General features: G+C 33.4%; 1 protein-coding gene and 1 long non-coding RNA gene across 7 annotated transcripts in view; both read left to right on the forward strand.

The window, feature by feature from the left end:
* LOC101900516 (methylcytosine dioxygenase TET) overlaps nt 1-26,718 on the forward strand; it is a 294,319-nt gene that overhangs the window by 220,499 nt on the left and 47,102 nt on the right. The window lies entirely within an intron of this gene.
* LOC131806868 (uncharacterized) overlaps nt 1-26,718 on the forward strand; it is a 37,177-nt gene that overhangs the window by 2,543 nt on the left and 7,916 nt on the right. The window lies entirely within an intron of this gene.

The raw sequence follows: 26,718 nt of genomic DNA on the forward strand, positions 1-26,718 counted from the left end.
AACTGAACTTGGAAAAGAATCGACAAAATATACCCTCTTTTTATACCCTCCACCATAGTATGGAGGCTATATTAAGTTTGTCATTCCGTTTGTAACACCTCGAAATATACATTTTAGACCCCATAAAGTATATATATTCTTGATAAGCATAAAATTCTATGTCGATTAGCAAAGTCCGTCTGTCTGTGGAAATCACTCTAACTTCCGAACGAAAATAAGTAGGTTGATAAAATTTTACTCAAATGTGTATTATGTCTGCAGGACTGCTGGTATTAAAAAAATGGGTGATGTAGGTCCACGTTTTGGTATAGCCCCCATATCATGGTACCTCCCTTTTTTCGGTATTTGGTGATTTAAGCGACATTATTCACCGGAAATGTTTCAAATTTAGCTTTTGAAGTTCGTAACGGATTCTACAGCCTATAAAAGAAAATTGTCTGTGCAGGTCCACGGCTTCGTATAGCCCCCATATAACTGTACCTCCCGATATTCGGTACTTTGATGATTTTAGGGACATTATTCACCGGAATTGTTTCAAATTTGGTATTTGAAGTTCGTAATGGTTACTACAGCCTATGACAGAAAATGTTCTGTGCAGGTCCACGTCTTCGTATAGCCCCCATACAATGGTATTATTGAATTTTGGTAATTTTAGCTACATTTTTCACCGATTTTTTTTTCAAGTTTCGCATTTGAATATTGTAATGGTTTATAACAAAAGTGGCCTATGAAGATCCACGTCGTCGTATAGACCCTAATATAACTGCTATATTCGCTATTTTTAAGATTTTAACAGAATTTTTAACGGATTTTATATTTTTTTTGAAAATTGCCAAAATCGTTCCTAATGGTGGAGGGTATTAAAAGTTCCGCTTGGCCGAACTTAACTTCTTTTTTTCTTGTTTAAATTAGAATTTGGATTACCCGCTCCAAAAATCTCTCCAATAATTGAACTCAAATGTATATGTCTAGCTTATAATGGGAGAAACAATGATATGCGTTTAGCTGCACCTTCTTTAAGTGCATATTTGGATAACCAGAAAAAATCACGACGAATTTGAAAAACTTTAAAATTTTGAAAAACATATTCGTAAATTAATGCAAAATCTCTGGCATATTTTTTCAAACCGGGACAATCAATACATTTTCCAAAAATACTTGACTATAACTGAGGCATTTCTTGAAATATATGCTTTGACATTCCTTTGAATGATATCTTTGAATTATGCCAATATTAAATATTAGATCCCATTCATAATTTGTTTCTTAGAATAGTTAGGCCTGGCACGGTCTGACCCGCGTTTTCGAAAATACTATATTTTTGATGCAATAGTTATTTTAATCAAGTGTTCCTTTAAAATATGTTCGATGTATATTTCTTGTCAAACGACCAATTTTTAAATTGGACGCCAACATATGTTTCAGCTACTGGGGCAATGAACTATCAAACCAATTTTGGAATTGAGAATTTTGAATGAAAAACTATTCAAATTCGTTAAAATTTTAGAAGAATGTATATCACAACATCCACCGATTGGCGTCGTATAAGAAAACATATAAAAATCTACTTATTTTTGAAAATCATGTTAAAATTTTGACATATCAGTTTTGTTAAGCGTATTCCTCTACCATAGGTTTTATTTAAAATTTGCAATCTTTAATTTTCAGCCATGGTAGAAGAATACAGATAGATGCATCAACTGTTGGATTTTCAGATATAAATAGATTTTTATATGTGTTCTTATACGGCGCGTAACGGACGTTGTTTTGATATGCATTTTTCAACAATTTTTACAAATTTAAATAATTTTTCATTTCAAATATGGCAACATGAATTTAAAAATTTTATGTTAAAAGCATGGTACAAGAATATAGGTAGTCGCATCGACTGCTACGACAATGAACTGTCAAACCAATTTTAAAATTGAAAATTTTGAATGAAAAATTAGTTAAATTTTTAAAAATTGTTGAAAAATGCATGTCATAACAATCTCCAAATGGTGTCGAATAAGAAAACTTATAAAATTTACTTATTTTTAAAAAACATTTTAAAATATATGACGTATCAATGTGCCCAAGCATTGATGCATCTACCTACCTGTCTTTTTCTACCATGGTTAAAAGAAAAAAGGAAAATGGACTGACCTTTTGCTAATCAGACAGCTCATATTTAAATGAAACTTTATTTGTCCGACAACATGTTTCATCTTATCTATCGGAAAGATAGATAGATTTATCACAAAATAAGGCCTAATTATTTCAATATGGCTAAAATATGTTTACATGCCTATTAAAAAGAGGTAAAACTAAAATTCAGTTTTTCAATTTCAAGGCATACTACATGGCCACAGCTTACATCACATTTCTGAAAGTTTTTAAGCTGTTATTTCATTTATTGCACACTTGAAATTGAGTACCTTATTACAGTTTCGACTGACATCGCCATGAGTTTCAAGTAGATTTGAAGCCAAAAAATCGCCTTGAATGACCAATTAAATTAAAACTTGGCATTTAACTAACTAAAGGACTCCCAACAAGAAATGGATGTGGTTGCAATTCCTTAAAGTCGAAATATTAACAAGGTAAGCAAGTTTCACCCAAATTCAAAGAATATTCAAATGGGGGTTCTTTGCGCAACCCACTTTCCCTTCCTACTACTACGAATAGTAGTTGTTGTTGTTGTCTTGTGCGTTATTTATTTATTTATATTTTTAGATAGTTATAGACCAAATAGAATTTTATTATAATGACGTGGTTGTTGTTGCTGCTGTTGTTGTAGTGGTTGAATGAGTATTTCTTTACTTTGTTGTTGTACTGCAAAATACAAATGTATGCAAATGTATTTATGTAAACAACCCTTATGGCAATTTATTCAAATTAGAAACGGCGAAAAAAAAAATATATACACGTACATAAATATATACCTACAACACGGCGGCACTGAAATTGACGACAACAACAGCGGCAGCAGCACAGCACCACCACCACCATAAAACTTTGCAAATGGGAAAGTAGATGCCGACAAAAACAACAACATTAAACGACAACGCTGAAGAACGTAAAGAAAATGGAAACGAAGAAGAATAAAATAAATAAAATAAAATTCCATTAAAATTCATTTGATTTCAAAATAATCAAATGCTAAATAAAACGACACTTTCAACAAAATACGAAAACAAAAAAATGAGTGGAAAGCATTTTGCACTTCATGTCGAGGGACAGAATTCAATGCTAGCATGGCTTACTGCAGCATAGTCGTATGTTCTTATGTTACCTTACCTTAATGTTCGATTATTTAAATATATTTTGACTTCTCTGGACTATATTGGTAACTTCCTTCACATCATATGAGATATGTGATAACTTTTGAAAAAAGTTAAAATTTGCGTGAGGTACCAGACATAGATCGACGATAAAAGTATTGGTATAGGCAAAATTACAAAAAAATCGAATATTTATATCCTATTTTATGCAAAATCATAAATTCCGTATTCATCTCAGGTTTCTGGTTGAGAGAAATATTTATTTTTTTTAATTTTGTAAAGAATCGCTGACTTGTTTCGCAAGTTATGATAGATAAGAGTATTGAAAATTGCGACCCTTTGTGGGTAAGCTACCAGAAGGGCTTAGAAGATTCAATATCATCTTCAAAACAGATCTTGTGTTAGCAAAAATGTTTGTATGTTGGAAATTTAAAGAGATTTGGAGCGTTTTGTTTTTCAAAATCTTGAACCCTATGCGGGGAAGGTACCAGAAGAAGAGAGCCGATATATCCCATCTTCACAACCTTGACCTTGTGTTAGTTGAAATAATGGGGTGTGCGAAATTTTGAGACAACCGGCTGTTTATTTCGCATTTTATGATCGTTTTGGTTATTTAAAATTTTGATCCTTTGTGGGGAGGTACCAAAAGAAATGGTCCGATCTCAACCATCTTTATAACAGATGTTGTATTGAAAGAAATATTGAGATGTGCCAAGTCTGAATGGAATCGAATGTTAATTTCACGTTTTATGAGCTTCATGGATATTTAAAATTGTGAACCTTTGGGGGGATGTATCAGAAAAGAGTGGATCTTTACACCAGACATTGGGTTAAAAAAATACTGCGATTTGTGTAATTTGAAGACTATTGGACTCTTACATCACATTTTATAAGAGTTAAAATTATTCAAAAATGTTACCCTTTATGGGGGAGGTACTTGATGGAGTGGACCGATATTGTCCATTTTCTCACCTGACCTAGCACTGATGCAAATATTAGGATTTGCAAAGTTGGGGCAAAATCTGATTATTCTTTCGCTGTGCAGTATTTTTTTATGAAAATGCTGACCTTTTTCGGGGGCTAGGGGTTTAACAGAAGGACCGATATTGCCCATCTCCGAACTCGATCCAAGTTCGATAACAATATTACGATGTATCAAGTTTGAATCAAATCGGATACTCCCTTTGAGAGTTACCTTGCGCACCAGCCAGACAGCCGTCCGTCCTTCTGGACATCGCTAGATCGACTCCAAATGTCCTGAAACGGATTTGGTCCAAAGGAACCTAGGCTCTAAAACCGTTATTTCGATGAAGCACGTTTTGGCGGCATCAAATGATATGTATGCCCTCTAGCCATATGTCTGAGGGTATAAATATGGAATAAATCATAAATTTCCAGATTAGACATGAACAAATCCAAAGCTATGAGTAAAGCTGATTCAAAATCCTCCAATTATAATAAACATGGCCTAATAGCGCGTTTATTCTATTGAAGATTGACCCACTGGATGGTAAGCAATGAATCCTGATAATGTGGATTATTCCCGATAAAATGTATCTAAACGCGTTATATTCCAAAATACCTAAGAGTAAATTAAAGTTCTGTTTTTAACGGGGATTTCCAAACAATTAATTTCGCTGTTCTCTTTCATATCCAGCAAATACTTGTCGTGTTGATAACATTTTGTTTCCCAGCCTCTCCCCCCAACCGATCACATGTTATTGGAATTTCATTTCCCATCTTCTTGGACTGAATTCTATTGTATTTTTTTTTTTCGTTTATCTCAACATGGTGCAGATTTTACAACATTCTTGGCATTTTTTAAATTGAAGAAAATACTAAGAAGAATAGCAACAGCTACACCAACAATAGCGAAATTCAAGTCTGAAAAAAAGAAATACCAAAACAAAATATTTTCTTTTTTTTTTTGTTTTTGTGTGACAATTCCACAATGTATAGTCATCGGACGCGAATACACTCACTCGTTCGCCAGCTCACTCGCTTGTTGCCCACTCTCATGAAAAAAGAAAAATAATGCAAGTTTGTTTTGCGGACATTACGTACTTACTTTATACGCTGATGCATTCAATTGCATGCAACGCTTGTGGAAGCTTATGGTGCAGAATAATGTGACGATCATGGCATGAGTGCTGGGCTTCTTGGCTCATCAAAAAAAAAAAAAAAAATAGGCACATGAGAATGAACGTCATTGCCTCGAGAAGACACCGCTGAGCACAAACGTCATTCGGATGAAAACGATAGATAACGAAGAGAATTTTTCAAAATAATGTCTGCCATATTCCTAATGTTGTGTGGTCATTTATTTATTCTTTGAATTTTGCTTTGTTTTCTTTTTCTTCGTTCTGTTATAGTTTTCCATTACTCCTTCTCTGGTTGGAGTTAGGAATGGTTGGCCGCCACCAATAACTCCTGTATCTTTCCATGCCACAACGGAGTATCTGTGAAATTTAATTTTATTTCATATCTAAGTGTGTGTGTGTGTGAGAAGTAGAAGTGGATTCATTATTCTGCTCCACAACAACATTACTCACACTAAAACTGACGGACGACTGACTTCCATACACACAGCAAGCAACCAGCCAGCCAACCAACCAACCAGCATTGCCAGACAATCCCCATGCTCCTGCTCAGGCACTCGGCTGTGTATTCGTGGAACGCAACTCTTGGCGTAAAAATGAACAAACATACCAAAGCAAAGAGAAGACAATTAGCTTTTATTATATTTTACAACATTTTTCGCTATAAGCAGGAAACCGATAAAATATTCGCACACAGGAACATCATCGTCATACTCTCGGTCTCTCTCTCTTCCATACAACAACAACAAAATAAACTACGAGTGGAATGAAAAGTGTGGTGAGAAGTAAATAGACTGAAATTAATAAAAGTAGCTAAAGGAAATTTATAAATTATGAATACGCTATTGAGAGGAAATTAAAAAAGGGTGACCCTTATGGCGTGTTTACATGGAAAAACCATACACGGTTTAACCCTGACCAAATCACAAGAAATGTAACGTATGTTTCCATAGACAAAATTATTGTGATTTGTCAATTATCAGGGTAAATCCGTATAAAGATTTGTGTGTAAACGTAGTTTTATAATTTACTAAGGAAAAAAATTGCCGACTCATTTCACGAAGTTAATTAAAAATTCGTTTTGCTTACTTAATTTTTAAACTAAAATGAAGATGCCACTAAAGTAAGAGAGAACACAACTGGACTATAAAGAAAAGATATAGGAAGGGCTTATATCTCGTAAATATTAATGTGTACAACAAAGACTATACTCTTAAACATATTTTTTAAATTTTATTGAATGAAAGCAAAAAAAGTAGGAAATAGCATCAAATTTTAGAAGAAAGGTACAAGTACATAAGAAGCTTGAAGTCATGGCTAGGCATATTTTGTGACATTTTATAAAGGGATTACAGAGCCGCACTGGAATCCTGCCGTCGTTTTCCACAATAGTCCAATGGATTGGTATCCGGAGATTTTGGATGCCATGCGCTGGAAATGAAGCTAGGAACCTCATTTTGTAACCATTGTTGGGTGGCGCGCGCTGAGTCCTGTTGGAATGTCCAAGGTCTGCGGCCAAATTTTTGCGTGCCTCCAAAATATTTTTGCGATAATATTCGGCATTTATTCTGATGCCACTGTCGATTGATACGAGCGGAGAGCGACCATCGGCTGTTATGGCGGCCCACACCATCACCATGTCCGAGCCATTTTTCGGCCACTGCGACGCGGGTTTCGATTAAGTCGCTTCTTTACTTTTCGAACCATTTCTGCTGATGTTGCTGTTTTCTTCCTTCCATTTCCTTGACGTCGGGCGACTCTACCAGTATCAGGGTAACGAGCGATGTTACGAGACACAAAAGATTTATTGACATTTAAATGCTGGAGTGCTCTAACGATAGCCACTCGTGGTTTTCCAGCCATATATTTAAAGAAATCACACTATCACGCTTGAATTCCATCACAAATAACTTTTTGTCTGGAAAATTTTCACCAAAATGCTTTTGTACGCTTCTGGACAATATATTTAGCTGTCATCGGAATAATTTTAACAGCTGTCGGAGGAGTAGCTTAGAAATGACAGAAGTCTGAAGTTGGTTAAAGTTTTTTAACATAACCCTGTATAGTACGAGTTCAATGAATTTAAAATTTTAAATATAATAAATTTCAACGCCGTAGAACTTTCAAATCCGCCTCCCCGTAGATGTTGTTTTAACGACATCATGTTGTTTTAATAATGATAATATAAAAAACGCGTAACGTGTTCATTCTGCTTTGGCGTTAGAAGTCGTATGCTTCACAAACTAACTAATTTTATAGAAGAATTCACTTGAAGAAGCCAATGAACTAGGTCTGTTATGGTTAGTTCCCAAAGATAATAATGTATTCACACTTGATATTTGACGTCAACTAAATGATATAAGGCCATATAATCAACATCTGCTATGTTCCAGAACCTGCAAGAATGTACAAGGTTTGTAATTTTTTTTTCTATATTATAAAGAGGAAATCGATTATTGTAGTAAAAACTTTTACATTCTTGCAGTGTTAAAACAGGACAAAAAGTATTTTTAGTGCTGTGCTCGTATGAAAAAAAAAACACACACCTTATACTATGATATTTTCTTTGACATTTTATTGTATTATTTACACTTAATTTTATTATACATTTTTAAAGATAGTTATCGAATGAACATGCGTAATTTAGATTATTTATGTCACAGAAATGGTAAAATTTAATTATATAGATTTATAGGCGCCATAATTAATTTAGAACCTAACAGAGGCACCACTATTTATTTGGTTTTATTCCAAGTGTTTATTTAGTTATTCCAAACGTAACGGAAAGAACATTCATTAACATTAGTGTCACGTATCGCTGTATGTACATGCCCTACCCAAAATTCTTCTATGAATCCACATTTATTTTAAAGAATTTTATAGAAATTTTTTTGGTCACATTATGTGAAACCATTTCGAAATGTCAAATACGATTTACATTTTAAGAAATTATGGCAATTTGTCTTTTGTTGTGACAGGAAATCTTCTCTGTACAATTCCACTTGTTCTAAAGCCAATGTAAAAATTCATCAACAAATATTTGTAAAATTTATAAAAAAAAAAAACAAGCAGGCTGTTTATAATTTACATTACATTTTTGGCTGCTTTTGTGAAAGAAATTTCAAAATCATATTAAAAATGAAATTGCCTGAGACAGCATCAGCAATTTGTAGGACATTTATTTGAATGTCTTGTGGTGGCAAGTATGAAGTATGGTATGGGTAGAAAAATATATTTATTTATTTATTATTTTTTTTCTTGTTTGGCATTTTGTAAGAAAAATGTCAAATAATAAAATTTTGACAAAAATAAACAAATAATAAATTTTGCTTGCCCACAAATTATATTACATTTATTGTTTTGATCTCAGCACATTGTATCGTAAAGACTTTTCAAACATCTAGGTATTGTGAAAAATAATCGAATGCATGTTGACGTATATCACAGGTCAAAACTAAACTTTATGAAAAAGCTAATCAAACTTCAGAGTGCCATAGAAGACTAATCGCAGGACTTTACTTTGAAGTTTCAGATTTTTAATTAGCATGGCAAATGCATATTCCAAAATTATGCAGAGACTAACTTCGTTCCACACTGGCTGACGTAAAATGCATTCAACCGTTTCCTCATATGTGTGTGAGTGTCTGGGTGTGTGTGTAAGAGTGCAGTTTTTTGTTTTTGTTATTTTCCAAAATAATTTCTTTTGTATGCAAAATAATGCAAATTTTGCGCATAATCAAACAGCAGCGCGAAGTAAATAAAGTTTTTGTTTTTGTTGTCTTCTGGTTACTCTGCTGTATTTCGACAACGTGCCGTTATGGGACATAACGTTGTTTTCCATCCGCTGCCAGTAGTTGACTGTAATTACGAAAAGGAAATATTCCTCCTGCAAAAAACGGCTCGTAAATGGAAGTTCCCTAACAAACCCCCCCAAAAAAAGAAGACATTCCAAAAATGAAATAACCATCAACAAATGACGTTAACTTACAAAAGTCCCGATACTAAAGTTAAAAATTAACGGTTGGCCGATAATAACAATTTCCGCTGACGTTAACATTTTTGGGTCAAATTCTTGGTAAATTTTGTGAAATAAAATAAATTCGACAAATTAAAAAAGCACAATTTTAGGACGTTTATTTTTACTGGATTGCGATCAGTTGAGCTTACTGCAATATGCCTTAGTGCGAACATCAAGATCTTCTTAGTTGTAGATCTGTCGAAATTGTCTTTCAAATTGCTCTAAGGATCAACGTTTTGGTGGTTGTTGTATAAATTTGTGTTGACGATTAAAAATTATTTGGAAGTTAAAATTGAGACATTGATTCTGTTTTGGGCTCTTGAGTAAACATATAAAATGTAGTAACATTTTGTATCTTACTTAGAACCGTGGCAGAAGAATACAGGTATATGCATCAAAGCTTGGGAGCATTGATATGTCAAAAAATTTAAATGTTTTTTCAAATATAAGTATATTTTTATATGTTTCCTTATATTACGTCAGTCAGAGGCTATTAAAATTCGCGTTTTTCAAAAAATTTTACAAATTTAAGTAATTTTTCATTCATTTTCGTCAACATTTTCAATTTCAAAATTGGTTTGACAGTTCATTGTCCCAGCAGCTGTGTCTATATAGGTCCACGATATCGTATATCCCCCAACATTCGGTAATTGATGATTTTAACCACATTTTTCAATGACATTGTTTGAGTTCTATGTGAGAACCTTTTTGGATAGATCCACGATATAGTATGACCCCCATACAATGGTGCCCCCAGATATTTGGTATTTTGATGATTTAGCCACATTTTTCAATGAAATAGTCTAAAAATCCACACAAGGGATTCCCTCTGAATACTTTACCCCCTAGTAGAGAATTGTCTAGATAGGTCTACGTTTTAGTATAGAACCCATATAATGTAACCCCGAGATATTCGGTATTTCCAGGATTTTCGCGACATTATTCACCGGAATTGCGTCAAATTTCGATTTAAAGTTCGGATTCGTTACTACAGCCTATGACAAAAATTACTTATTCAGCATCACGTCTTCGTATAACCCCCATATAAAGTATTTAATTTGAGCGGTATTTTTCGAAGGAACTTATTTTGTGACATTTTTAAAGTTCTTTCCGAATAGTGGAGGGTATAAAAGATTCGGCCCGCCCGGATTTAGCAGCTTATTTTACTTGCTAATATATCAATGTTCCTAAGCGTTGATGCATCTACCTGTATTCTTCTACCATGATAATAACAGAAAGCCTTGACGACTATCAAACCTATATATATATATATATATATATATGAAATGTTTATCCTTGTACTGTAACATCTGCAAGCAATGAGAATTTTGATAGTTAATGAAATATCCAATTAAATTTCATTCGACATTTGCAACAACAAAACATTTGACATTTCTTTATTTTATAGAAGTTTCCACATCTCATTTTCATAGAACAAAAATTGAACCTTAGCCTATTAATCAATAAAATGATAGCACCGATTGTAGCTAACTGGCCACACATCAAATTACCATGCCACCTTGTAACTTCCTAAATTTATGGCAGTTTACATCGTTCAGTTTCTTTTTTTCTGTGCCACTGTGTGTTTCACATTTGTTCCCATTTCAGCCATCCATTTTACCATTCACAGCTCCTCTTCTTCTTCTTGTGTGAAAAGTTTTTTTTGCATTATTTTTCTAATAAATTTATTAAAAACTTTTGCATATAAATTATAGTTTATTCTTTACACAACAAATTCAGCTAAAATACTGAAAAGGAGAGACAGAGAGAAATCCAAGCCTCGCCAATTGTATGGAACATTTATGGCAGCAACGAGGAGAGTAAAACGAGTGGAGAGAGGAGAGTAAAACGAGTTTAAATAAGTTTTGATAAATGTTGTAAATAGATTTTTTCCATTTTTATGCATTACTTCATTCAATACAAAATTTTTAATAAAAAAAAGAAAATTGTTTCATGGGAACTAAATTCACAGTGCAATGAAGATGAATATTTGAGTTTTACGTATTTTTTTCGTTTTTATTGTGGGAAAATTGCAAAAAATGTGTAAATGTTATTCAATGCCAATTACAAATCCCATTATAAGATAATTTAAAACTTTTTTTTAACAGAAAAAGAAATTCATGTTTTGTGTTTGGACATAAACAACATGACAATTTTCCAAAAACAAAACTTTCAAAAGGTAGTGGGTTTTTGGCGTTGTTGCGAAAAACAAATCCCATAACACTTTAACCTTTGGGGAGGTTTCACTTGTTTCTTTTTTGTTTTAATTGCCTTCTACTGTCGTTGCCACTGGTACTTATCGCCACCTGTTCACTAACAAAAACAAACACTTAACAACAACAACAACAATCATTTGCTTAAATTGTTAATGTTTAGCGGACAAATATAGCATTTTTAAAACAGCACCTGTGTGCTAAAAATTACAAAGATTTATTTTAAAGATATTCCAAAATACCCTGCAGTTTGATTTTCTTTCTCTCCCCACCCCCTGTGCCAAATACACAGTTTTCCTTTATCGCATTTAATATTTCATGGAGAAAACAAAACAAGGAAAACGTTTTATTTTATTTTTTATAGCCACTTCTTCCATTTACCTTCGTTTACTGAACTGTGTAGGTACTTCTTTTAGATTTATTTACGTTGTAAATGTAAATATAATTTAAGATGTATTTACGTTCATTATAATAGTAAAAAAAATACCAACTAAAACCTCCTCCCCCAAACCCATACACCAAAAAAATTGTGGTTAGTACAAATGTTTTGGGAATACATTGTAGCATGGCAGAAGAATACAGGTAGATGCATCAACGCTTGGGAGCATTGATATGTCAATAAAATTCAAATGTTTTTTCAAATATAAGTAGATTTTTATATGTTTTCTTATACTACGTCATTCGAAGGCTATTATAATTCGCGTTTTTAAACAATTTTTACAAATTTAAATAATTTTTCATTCAACATTTTCAATTCCAAAATTGGTTTGACAGTTCATTGTCCCAGCAGCTGTGTCGACGCGTCTACCTATATTCTTCTACCATGCATTGTAGTATACGTCTTAATCGCCAGATCACGATTGATTAATGTAAACGCAGACGTCTACGCGTGACATGTTTGCCCCATTTTAAATAAATTGTGTAAATACGTCATAAGGCTAATTTACACCGACATCTAAATTACGATTTATTGAAGATATGACATTTATTTGACCATAATCATGGTAGAAAAATTCGGGTAGATGCATCAACGTTTGGGAACATTGATATGTCAAAAAAATTTAAACGTTTCTTCAAATATAAGTAGATTTTTATATGTTTTCCCATTCGACGCCATTCGGAAGTTATTATAATTCGCGTTTTTCAACACTTTTCAAAATTTTAAATAATTTTTCGTTTAACATTTTCAATTCCAAAATTGGTTTGACAATTCACTGTCCCATGATAGAAGAATACAAGTAGTCACATCGACACAGCTTCTGGGACATAGAACTGTCAACCCAATTTTGAAATTGAGATTTTTGAATGAAAAAGTATTCAAATTCGTTAAAATTGTTGAAAAATGAATATCATGGTGATGGTGTTGGCCATAACAGCCGATGGTCGCTCTCCACTCGTATTAATCGACCGTGGCATCAAAGTAAATGCAGAATATTATCGCGAAATAATCTGGAGGGCGTATTAAAGCCTTGGGCACGCAAAAATTTTGGCCGCGCACCTTGGACATTCCAACAGGACTCAGCGCACCACCCAAGAATGGTTATTCAATGAGGTTCCTCGCTTCATTTCCAGCGCACAATGGCCACCAAAATCTCCCGATACCAGTCCGTTGGACTATTGTGTCTGGAGTATTTTGAAAAGCAAGGTTCGCACTACAAAATACCAAAATGTCGATTACCTCAAGCAAGCGCTTCGCCGGCAATGGAACAAAATACCGCAGACCATCATTCGGGCAGCGTGTGACGGTTTCATTAGCCGTTTGAAGGCCATAATTCGTACCAAAGGTGACCAATTCAAACAAATCTAAACTTATTCTAAAATTTGATGATATTTCCGACATTTTTTGCATTCATTTAATAAAATTTGAAAAAAAAATGTAAAAATCCTGTATATTTGACCTATAATCAAAAGAAATTGACAATTTAAATACCTAGTTTTACTAAAACATAGGGCTTTACCTACTTAGCTAGTGTTCCAACGGGACTGTGAATTGTTTTCATTTTCAATTCAACTTCTATTCATTCTAATGTTCTCTAGGTTCTTCATTTCATTATCTTCAATATTTTCTCTAATTATTCCTTCGTAATGGTCTGTAATAATTTACAATAAAAGACTATAAGGGTCATTTGTATTTGATCCCTCCCTAGTTCGGGCAAAATTACTGCCAGCAAAATCTTCTTATTATCCCCACCAAAAGCCAATAAATTCCAATCAATTCATGCATAACAATTCTAATCCTCTTAAAATTTATTTCATTGAAATCAACTAAGACATTCGTAGTGACAACATTTCCTTGGGTTTAAATCCTTGGTTAACGAAGTTCCGTCTATCAGTGGCAAAGCGAAATCGGAGAAACGGGCAGAGGAAAAGGAACTTAAACCAATACGCTTAAATAAATGGCATTTTCTTGCAATGACTTTAATTTGCCGTGTCAATATTTATTTTCGTTATTTTATGAAAGACACAGCGAATAACGAATAGAAGGAAATATAAGAACAAGAAAATGGCGACATAAGAAGAGGCAGCATGAGGCAGCAATAAATGGGGATGTTGGTGGGGAATATATGCATGTGTATGCATTTGGTATGTGTTTGAAAAATTACGCAGGGAAAAACTTAACGTCCCGATGTGCGGACATTATTTTCTATAGCCATGTAATTTTTAGAAGAACTTGCCATGAGTAAAAGAAAATGATATCAGGTTTTAAATAGTCTCAAGTGATTTAAGTACCCTCAAGTTGTTAATTAATTTTTTTACATTTTGATAATTTAATTCACAGTTGCCTTGCATTTTGCAAATACGGACGAAATCAGGTGCCCTTTATGCCTTAGTAGTCACCTTTGAATAATAATTTTTCCCACTCCCTGTTATTTATCTCAAAAATAATTTTATTTTTTTGTTACGTCCAATTGTAAAAGTTGTTAAATATAGTTTTCTCGCGCTAGAGGCATATTTTAGAAAATTCACAGCTATCTGCCATTTCAAAGCCATGGTGTAATCATTTTTCATAAAATAACTTAAAGTTACAAAAAACACTTTATGCTTTAATTCAAATTTATGACGTTTACATCATTACATGGAATTCCACAAACAAAAATAACAACGAAATTTGTAAAAGACTTCAAATGCACTTTTATGCAATATCTTCGTCTTCTTCTTCGTTCATGCCGTCGTTGAAACACGATATAAACTCAATTACAGTATTGCCACTCAACCGAGTATAAATTGAATTAAGCCCAAGCACGAGCAGAGTTTTTAAGAGGTATTTTGTTTGACTATGGTATGGTAGAGACAAATAATATTTATGAACAAATTCAAATGTACCCTAATTTATTATGAATTTATTGTTGAAAATGAAGTTGAATTAAAACACATGAAAAATGAAATTAAACACATTTTACGTGGACATAACATAACTAGATTTTCTGAACTGTTATGCCATGTTTACGTTAGAACTTTTTGTAGGGTTAACCTACTTTGAGAGGATTTATTTGAAGTAAAAGTAATGGATATGACAATTTAAATTCAAATCCAGTGGGTTAACCCTCATATATATAAACGTACTATTAGATCTAGTTCCGATGGTTCCTTTTGTGGAATAATTCATTCCCATCGGTTCATTTCAAAGTTACCCAACTCTAATCTACTGTTTTATTCAAGTTTTTTCACGGGTGTCTTTTAATTGCATTTCCATGGTATAAGAATTCAGGTAGTCGCATCGACACAGCTGCTGAGACACCAGGAATTTTTTAGATGAAAAATTATAGACATTTGCAGAAATTGCTAAAAAAGCATATTATAATTGGGCTCGTATGGGAAAACATATACAAATCTACTTATTTAAAAAAAAAAAAAACATTTAAACAATTTTGACATATCAATTTTTCCAAGCGTTGATGCGTCTACCTGTATTCTTCTACCAAGTGCATTTCACAATAATTTCATAACAGAAAGTTTAATCCACTTTTAAAAAAGAATGGTAGGTAATATTTTCCCTGCAATAGTAATTGAACTTATATATCCACATCTCAAGAAATATACTCATTAAACAGATCAGCTATGTGCATCTTTTTATTTCTTTCTTCACACAGATGTATATACAGGGTAGGATATAAAAACCTGCAAGAAAGTCAAACGACATAATTTTTACATTTATTTTTAATTAGCATCAAATTTTAGAATAAGTTGGGATTTGATCGAATTGGTCACCTTTGGCACGAGTTAAGGCCTTCAAACGACCAATGAAACCGCTGCCCGAATGTTGCTCTGCGGTATTTTATGTGATAGACACTTTGGTATTTTTTAGTGCCAACCTTGCTTTACAAAATACTCCTGGAAATGAAGCGAGGAACCTCATTTTGTAACCATTCTTGGGTGGCGCGCGATGAGTGCGATGGTGCGGAATGTCCAAGGTCTGCGGCCAAAATGTTTGCGTGACCAAGGCTTTAATACACCCTACAGAATATTTTGCCGATAATATTCGGCAATTATTCTGATACCACGGTCGATTAATACGAGCGGAGAGCGACCATCGGTTGTTATGGCGGCCCACACCATCGCCATGGCAAGAGCTTGAGTTCTGTTGGCCAGCCGAAGGTGCACATTTTCAGCTGACCTCTTTGGCAAGTAACCACGATCATTTTGTTTGTTTACAATCTACTGGACAGAAAACATTCGTTTCTCATCCGAGAAAACCAAATTCGACAGTTTTAGCTCTTTTTAGTATATTTTGTGGCGGTGTAAGTTCTTGCACTTTTTGAAATTTCAAAGGCTTTTCCCCGAGCTCATTTTTCTATATTTGCCGAATAGATATTTGGAATATTGCGATATGTTCAGCTCACGAGCCATTTTTAGGCCACTGGGATGCAGATTTCGATCAAGTCGCTTCTTTTCGAACCCTTTCTGCTGATGTTGCTGTTTTCTTCCGTCCACTTCCTTGACATCTGACTACGCTACCAGTATCACGGTAACGAGCCATGGTACGAAACACAAAAGATTTATTCACATTTAAATGATGGAGTTCTCTAACGGTAGCCACTTGTGGTTTTCCAGCCAAATATAAAGAAATCACACTATTTTTTTCTGGAAAATTCTCACCGAAATGCTTTTGTACGCTTGTAAACAATATAATGAGCTGCCACTGGAATAATTTTAACAGCTGTCGGACGAGTGGCTTATAAATGACAGCAGTCTAAAGTTGGTTGCAGTTTTTTCATTTCACCCTATATATGTTTATGTGTAGTGTATTTATTCCAAAGCCCCCAGTCGCAAGGTATAATGGGTAATTATTTTAAATTTATTACATTCAAGGATTTCCTCTACTGCCATTTGTTTTGTGCCTCGGCATTTGTGTGGTGTGAGTTAACGGCAGCATTTGGGTTATAATATTTTTCTTTTGCCGTTACCATTTCTTTTTCGGTTTGCTTCCTTCCTGCTGTTGTACTCAACTTTATGATGACTGTACTAGAGTGGTATTTTATAGGTTTACGATGTGAAATTGTGCGAACATTAATATTGAATTTCTTCATACGGTCTTTAATTTGTTCCAGGCAATTTTCTTTTATTGCTTGAAGTGGAACATGGCGTGAAAGAGAGATTGGAGAGAGGGGGTTTACCACAAAAAGATTCAAGCTTTTGAAATAACAATAAAATAACATTAAAGAATATAAACTAATTACATGCCAACGGTCTCTTGCTATATTTAAAGGTCCGCATAGGATTTTCATTTTTTTTAATGTCTATGTTTAGTGTCGCTTCCCAACTTTAACCATTTTATGTGAAATACTTGCCATTCAAGTTGTTGTTGTTGCTTTTTCGTTCGTCAAGTTTCTTTGTCTCCGATGCATTATTTTTTATTTAGCGTAATGCACTTTTTAACTTAACGTCAATATGTCAAATTGATAAAAACAAACAAAACTGCAAAAACAAAACAAAAAAAAATACCCAAAGAAATAATGATTGTAAAGTGGCTCTAAAATATGCATGGGGTTACGTATAGGAAAAAATAAACAAGAGGCCAGGGTTGCCACCAAATGAAAAATAAGTAAATGTTAAACTTGTGCCTTATCTAAAATATGTGATCCATTGCACATTTATTTTATTTAATTCTTTCGATTACTTGGTAACCCTTTGGGCCACAACCACTCAAAAGTGAAAAAAGTTTTCATTCAATGGTGGGTACCTTGGTATTTATAAAATACTTGGGTACGACAACTATCTGCTATTGTGAGACTTGCATTTTTCATTGTTGTTGCTTTTGGTTTGCCATGAATTCCTTATGCAAATACTAATAATAATAACCAACAAAAAAAAGATAAAATATAATCATTTGCATAATGTTAAATGTAAACTAAATTATATTTATTTATTTTTTTGTGACTATTACTAGTCAGCAATAAATTCAAAAGCAAATTGATTTGAAGAGTAATGCTTGGAAAATACATTTCATGAAGATATGATTAGGCATGGGAACTATTTAATACGGACTTTATATGAAAATAGTGTATTTACATTACAACCTAAGTGAAGATTATTTGTCTGATGATATCTTTTTTTAATAAAGTTCAAGTTTTATGTGGTTTAATTGTAGAGAAATTGATAATAAAACTAGAATAGGACTTAATAGAATATATCAATATCTGAAAATAATTTCAAGTATTGTAACGTGGTTTTGTCGTCGACTTGGATACGTTCAGTCGTGTCCCTGGTCTCTATATAGACCCACTAAACCTTACAAAATAAAACAGTTTATTTTTCCCTCTTGGGGCCAGAATGAGTGTTTATTGATATAGGTATTAGATGTGGTTAGGTTCTGCGATGATCGGAATGATGAATTCGGCTGATAATCGGGGAACAAATGACACGATGAGTTTTGAGAATTCGGCTGATGATCGGGAAAAGACGATATGGTGATGTTCGGGATTCCGGTTGAAGGTCGGAAAGCGACGATGCGCTGGTGTTCGGGAATTCGGTTGATGAACGGGAACGACGATGCGATGATGTTCGGGAATTCAGTTGATGATCGAAAACGACGATGAGATTATATTCCGGATTTCGGTTGATGATCGGGAAGCGACGATGCGGTGATGATCGGGAATTCGGTTGATGATCGGGAACGATGGGTTATTAATACTATTTCTAAGGGCTATAACCACAAACTACTCCATAATCGTACGGAGAGGGAATTAGAGCCCCCGTGGGGTACAGTAAACCGAAGTCCCTATGGGGAACAGAAACCTCCGTAGGATACAGAAATCCGAGGTCTCTAAGTGGGACGAAATCCGAAGCTTTCTTGGGGTACAGAAAACCGAAGTCTCTTAGTGGAACGGAAAGCTGAAGCTTTCGTGGGGTACAGAAATCCGAAGTCTCTGTGGGGAACAAAAACCTCTGCGGGGTATAGGAAACCGAAGTCTCTGTGTGGAACCGGAAACGAAGTCTCTGTGTTAAGTATTGATATGGTTTCCACTATGGGACGCCTTTGCAAAATTCGTTAACCTTTAACTGGTGAGGTGACATATTTTATAACGTGGTGGTAATTTTTACAAAAAAAAAAAATGTTTAAAAGTATTTTTTGATAATTATTTGTTTTATAAATATAACCTTGCAAAAACAACAGATTTTTGCATTTAAACAAAACTTTTATTTATCGAAATAGAAGAGGGAATTTCAAAAAATGGTAACAGGCTCCCTGCACTAGCCTCTCTTAAGTAGCAAATACCAAAGTATTAAATGCTCAGGTGACACGATGTGAATGAGAATTATATTTGTTGACCACAATAAACAAAGCAGTGAAATGCAAAAATAGAAACAGGTAGTACCTATTACAGTATATACGCGGCACTTATCAATGATACGTAGGTGACACCTGTCACCAATATTCCGAACATGTTTTCATAAAACGCATTATTAAATTTGTCAATTCCTTGGATAAAACGTCAAATAATTTAGGTGTCGGTGTAAAACAGACCTGTAACAAATTCTTTATTTAATCTGTAAATGCATGACCCAATTTTATGATATTTTTTAATATTCTAATCAAGTTTATCCTCACAACAGCCTAAATTAATTCGTCTCATACGAGACAAATAACTAGTGCGTCGAATTGATGATTTTCATGTTTATTTTGAAATGAGATTTCAAATTTTCCTTGAGGTTTGCTTTGATGGCATTAAATTAAATTTAATTCGCATCAACATATTTTATGCATTTGAAACATATTTTATTTGTTGTTAAAAAAATTTAAATTATTTACACGCTGCCTGTGACAACGAACATGAAAATCAATTGGGACAGACATTTCTTGCAGACACAAACCGACAGGCACTTTAACACAGCCGTAAAACTCAATTTCTCGTGCAAAGTGCACGAGATACTTTTTCATGACATGGAATGGAGGAGACAAGAGGTGAGAAGAAGGCAGAAGAAGCGAAGCAAAAACATCCACATCTTTGTGGATGCAGCGAATCTAACGAACGAATCAAATGAGAGATTGCAACACAAAAAAGTCGAGACAATTTTTATTTCGTTGTCATCTAGGAAAAAGACTCATGCGTTGAATTTAAGCAGTATTTTTACTTTCAAATTTAATTGCAATGCAAAAAAATGGAAACAACAAAAAAACACCAACATAAATATAGCATTAACAATAAAACAACTGAAATTGAAGGAAAAAAGCCATTACAAAAACAAACATGTGTTTCCTCGGCGCATACTTAAGTGTATGTCTGTCTGCCTGCCAGCCTGTATGTTTGTATGTACGAACATAAAACAAGCATAAGCTCAAAAAGTGTCAATTAATTTTGATATCTGAACCATTTGACACATGCAGGGTAAATTATTGCATTCACACATTCATACACACGGACCAGCAACAGAACAAGAGAAGCGAGGGAATCTCGCTGCCTTGTTGTGATTGTTACATACGCTTACTGCGATGATGAGAGAGCGATGAGGTTAAGTTTTTATTCTTCTCATTTTTTTTTTTTTTGTTATTGACAGACTTTATTGTTGTCGTAGCCATAAGATCTACTAACGAAGATCAAAAATTACAAATGAAATAATTCATATGCACAGACACACATTCGGATGTGTATCGAAGAATGCATTTCGTACGAAAAGTACATAAGGGATGTCAATGCTCACGTACCATTGTCATACGCATGCATAATTTCCCCATAAGGCCCTAGGTATTTCAAATGTGGGTGCTGAAGAGCCACACAACATGCCAACATTAGAATGAGAGAGATAGAGTGTCACATGGGTGACACTTCGAAGGCATGGTGTTATTAATGACGGGAAATGACTTTAATTCAATCAAATTTGATTTCCGGAAAAATGTCAAAAAAAAAAGAATGTTCACACTAAAACGATGTCAAATATTTAATCAAAATAGATTACATGGCTAAATGACAATTGTGACAAGAGTGAAGCATAGAAAACAAGTACAATTAATATTTAACGTTTATGGGAACACTTAAATACTAAAATAGTTTTAAATTCGTAACATGGTGGTAATTTGATGTGTGGCCAGAGAACAATAGATAAACCAAAATATAAACACACACACACACACACACTGGCAGCTCACCACGCGCTTTACGAAAATTTATCATTTATTTGACGTATTGTTAATTTTATTAAAGAGTCTGTTATCGAAATAATAAATAGACATATTCTTGGCAAAAGTGTTTTTTCTATAACATTTAAATAGAGCAGTCACCTTATAATTAACCACCAAAAGCAATAGGTCCGTTTGATTACTTTCTCAGTAACATTTACTCAGTAAGAAGTTATTGTAAAAAAGTAAGAATTTCAATCTCTCTCGAGAGAAGAAATTGCAAAAAGTAAACGAGCAGCATATTGTAAAACAATTGTAAGGTAACAGCTGAAAAACAAACTTGGCGCAAAATCTTAATTGCGGAAATATTTAGATGCAGTTTATTTTTTTATATTTTCATTACAAAAACAAAAACATTATGTAAAAAACAGTAAGTTCGGTCGTACTTGAAATACCCTCCACCATTTGGAAATTTTCAAAAAAAAATCCCTTAAAATTCTCTTAAAATCATAAAAATGCCGAAAATAGGCGTTATATGGGCGTCTATACGAAGACATGGACCTGCATAGGCAACTTTTGTCATAAGCCATTGCAATATTCAATTACGAAATTTGAAAAAAAAATCCAGTGAAAAATGTAGCTAAAATCATCAAAATACCGAGTGTATGGAGGTACTGATGTATGGCGCATACACTAAGATCTGAACCTGCATAGACCATTTTCTGTCACAAACAGTAGTACCTATTAGGAACTTCAAATACGTAATTTCAAACAATTTCAGTGTATATTGTACCTAAAATCGTCAAAATACCGAATATAGGGAGGTACTGATATATGGGGTCTATACGAAGATCTGGACCAGCATACACAATTTTCTATCATAACCCATAGTTCCCATTATGAACTCCAAATACGTAATTTGAAACTAAATACCGAATATTTAGCAATTTTTTCATAGGCTGTAACACCCACTACGAATTCTAGATACGAAATTTAAAACAATAACTCCGGTGAATGTCGTCAAAATATCGAATATTGGCGGTATCGTTATATGGTATATTACTCTTCCAGAGGGTAAAGTCAAAGAAGGGACAAGACAGAGTCGAAATATGGCAGCCCTGTGAAAATACCTCTGTTTTTATGATATCGTAACAACATAGTTAGCAATGTTAAGCGATTTAAACCACTTATAAAATATGCAATTAATTGGGAAAGTCTATAGTATAGAAATTTGAAATCCAATTTTTGGATTTTTCAAACTTTTATTTGGCATTTTTTTTCTCTAAATGTGTTTTTTATAGGCTTTACCATTTTACGTCTTTGGTAAAGTACTCAGAAGGAACTCCTTTTGTGGATTTTCAAACAATTTCATTGAAAAATTTGTCTACAATCATAAAAATACCGAATATCGGGGGGTACCGTATATATGGGGCATACGATACCGTGGACAAATATAGCCCATCTTCGAACTGATCTGTGAAAAAATTTAGCTTCTTATCTTTATTCGTTTTGCCTCTAGCGTGATTACAACAGAAGGACGTACGGACAGTACTAAATTGTCTTAGAATTTTACGCTGATCAAGAATATAAACATTTTGTTGGGTCTAAATGATTATTTCGATTAGTTACAAACGGATTGACAAACTTAATACAACCTCCATACTATGTATGATGGAGGGTATAAAAGATACAAACCTAAATTATTGTTGTTAATAATTGTTGTAACTTTTTTTCAGCAAAAAATTGGTTAAATGGGTTTGTGTGTTGAAAACAACTGATTGTTACGGAATAATTATTGCTGGAGAAATTTTCCGTGTAAGAATTCGCGAACTCTCAGTACTAACCATGGTAGAAGAATACAGGTAGATGCATCAACGCTTGTGAGCATTGATATGTCAAAAAAAATTAAATGTTTTTCAAATATAGGTAGATTTTTATATGTTTTCTTATACGACAACATTCGGAGGTTATTATAATTCGTGTTTTTCAACAATTTTTACAAATTTAAATAATTTTTCATTCAACATTTTCAATTCCAAAATTGGTTTGACAGTTCATTGTCCCAGAAGCTGTGTCGATGAGTCTACCTATATTCTTCTACCGTGGTACTAACTAACTAATTTCAAAATGTCTCTCTCATTTCGTTCTCACTTACCATACTTTTGAACAGCTTCCAATAAAAATTCGTATAAAAATTTTGGTAAATGATCGATTTTTGTGAATTATTCTAAAATGTCATTATTGGACAATTTTTTTCTTCCTTCACTTTTTAGACCTGGAAATAGTAAAACTATTGCAACTGATTTAAGCTACAATTCACTAGAGCCAGCTATTGTTAAGTCATTGTTTACATGGCACAAAACGCTATTTAAAAACCTCAGCGAAATTCAAATAGATCTCTAATCTTCAGATTTTATCTTTTTATTATTTATTTATGTTTTCTTTTTTTCTTTTCTTAATTAAGAACTGCAGCAACAACCTATCGTTTTTAGTAATGAAAATAACAACATTTTATAACATTTTAAAAGAAAACAAAAAAACTCAAACGGCTGGCAATTAGTTGTGTTTACATGTTGATAACCTCTAGTTTATTATGTTGATTATTATTTTTATTATTTTTTGCTTTGTTTAATTTTCTAATTGTTTACAAAAGTGCATTTTATGTTCAACCGAGCAAAACACAAAAATGATGCCAACAATGGCGGCGGCAACGACAACAACTTGTTTTATATGTCTCTTGTAATTAATTGCGAAAAAAGTACACATTTGATAAATTGCCATTAGGTTTTGTTATGACGAAATACACACTCTCATGTATGAAGGATTTCTTTTTTTGAAATGATGCAACAAAATAGTAATGGTGCAGTCGAATAGATTTAGTGACAAATATCTTAAAAGTGATGCCAAGTTTAATGGTTAAGAGAAGTATGGCCTGTCACATACCGGAAACGAAGTTAGAATCACAAAATTTAAATGTAAACAGAGTTGCAATTGAACATTTAATCACTTTGAAAATATATTGTCAAGTTATGAGACTTGTTTTAAAATGACAACCGCATCGATATTGCTCCTTATCAGAACGGCAGAACAATCAATCAATGAATAGATGTTATTTTATATTAATTCAATGTTTTAACTGTAAATGAACTACTCGTGCTACTCACATTCTCACACACTTGGCAACGGCTACTTGAGCTCACCAGTAGTTCACTCAACTTGAAAGCTCACATGAAATAAATAATGAAATGAACAATTTATTTTATTGAATGAAAATAATAATTTTATTGCACAAGTGGCAATTGTACGCATGGCATTATAAATATGTTTTTTTTTTTTTTTTTTTCATTCATATATGTAATCTTTTAGCTGTGTTTGGTTACTCGATATCGTTGCGTAATCTCGATAGATCGAGATTATCTATTTGAAGTTTTTCTGTTTTGGAATTTGAAAAACAAGGGTGTAAATGTTTATGTAATTAATTAATCAGTATTTTTATACCCTCCACCATAGATAGTATGGAGAATATATTAAGTTCGTCACTCCGTTTGCAACTAATCGAAATAATAATTTTAGACCCAACAAAGTATATATATTCTTCATCAGCGTAAAATTCTAAGACGATTTGGTGTAGTCCGTTCGTCCGTCCGTCAAAACGAATAAAGATAGAAAGCAAACATTTTGCACAGATCACACTTTTGTCTGCAGGCAGGTTAAGTTCGAAGATGGGCTATATCGGTCCACGATATCGTATAGCCTCCATGTAACGGTACCCCCCAATATTCGGTATTTTGATGATTGTAGACAAGTTTTTCAATGAAATTGTCTAAAAATCCACAAAAGGAGTTCGTTCTGAGTATAGTCCACATACAACAGTAATCCCCCGATATTCGATCTTTTCACAATTTTAGAGACAATATTCACCAAAGTTGTTTCAAATTTCGAATTTAGAACCCCCATATAATGGTACCTCCCAATATTCGGTATTTTGATTATTCAAGCGACATTATTCACCGGAGTTGTATTTAGAGTTCTATGACAGAAAATTGTCTATGTAGGTCCAGATCTTCGTATAGGCCCTTGACGATTTAAGGTACAATATTCACTGACATCGTTTTAAATTTGAAGTTACTGATAGGTACTACAGCCTCTGACAGAAAATTGTGTCTTTCGTATAGCCCCGATTTAACGGTACCTCCCTATATTTGGTATTTTAATGATTTTAGCAACATTATTCACCCGATTTTTTTCAAGTTTCGTATTTGAATATTGTAATGGCTTATGGCTTCGTTTAAATAACGGCTATATCCGGTATTTTTAAGATTTTAAAAGAATTTTTAAGATTTTTTTTGTTTTGAAAATTTCCAAATTCGTTTCAAATGGTGGAGGGTATTCAGTGTTTAGCCCGGCTTACGTGTTGCTTTCTTACTTGCACATTATGCTAAATATTTCTATTTAGTGGCTGTCATTTCTCAACTCTATCGTATGTGAGCTTTCTATACGAAATAACTGTAAAATTCTCATCAAGGAGTCTGGACTTTTGGAGCTGTATACGAATAGTTAGGCCATCAAATTATTTTGATAAAAGAAATTATATTCTCCCACACATGCGTTTTATTTAGCCATATTTGGAAAAATTGTGTGTTTAAATGGCTTCGTATACTGCAACATCAACCTAATATTAAATTTTCTTATTTCAATCAACTAAAAAAAACGGGAACAACAAACCAAGAGTCCATTCTGTTTCAATTTGCCTTAAGCACCAAAAAATTGCATTAATTTAAAAAAGGTGGCATGAAATGCCTTACTTCACCACCTACAGCTTAATTATGTATTTATGGACGCTGGCAGCACTGTTGAAAGTGAGTTTCCTTTTTTTATTACAGCCATAAAACCCAAAAGAAATACTACAGCTAATAAAAAACAAATTAATAAAATTTCGAAACAAAAGATTTCAGATTTGATTGCCCAAATATAAGTGGGTGAAGGATATAAACAAAATTTATAGGCCTCAATGATTTTTGCAGCTTTAATTTGGGTTTAAATAAAATTGAATGTTTTTTTTTTCTGTTAACAGATTTAATTTCAAAAAACATTTCTTTCTTAAATACTTAGAATAAATTACATTTGTTGTTGTCGAAGTGTGCGGTTGTGCGGGTGGCAACACTTTGAAAACAATTGATTTAAATTATTTGCTTGAGTTAGTTTGCAAAAAAAAAAAAAAGACAAATGCTTAATTTAATGCATAAATTAAGCAAAGTACAAAAAAAAACAACAATGAAAAGCGCAAATACCGGTTTAGCGACCAACAACAGCAACAACAACAAAAAACCCTGAAATAATTACATTTAATTATAGTGATTTTATATTGAGATTATTTCAGTTTCAGTTTTTCTTCCACGAATCCGGGGTGAATCACTATCTATGATGGTATTCATTTGTAACATCAGACAATACGACGAACAAAAAGCAACAACCAACAACAACGCAGCCCAGCGTCAGAGAGTAACAAGGCACCGACGACGGTGACGGTTACGGTGCCGAAAGGAAATGCCTCATTAACATGACAATG

The sequence above is a fragment of the Musca domestica genome, unplaced genomic scaffold, assembly GCF_030504385.1.
Source record: "Musca domestica strain aabys unplaced genomic scaffold, Musca_domestica.polishedcontigs.V.1.1 9, whole genome shotgun sequence".
Classification (NCBI taxonomy): domain Eukaryota; kingdom Metazoa; phylum Arthropoda; class Insecta; order Diptera; family Muscidae; genus Musca; species Musca domestica.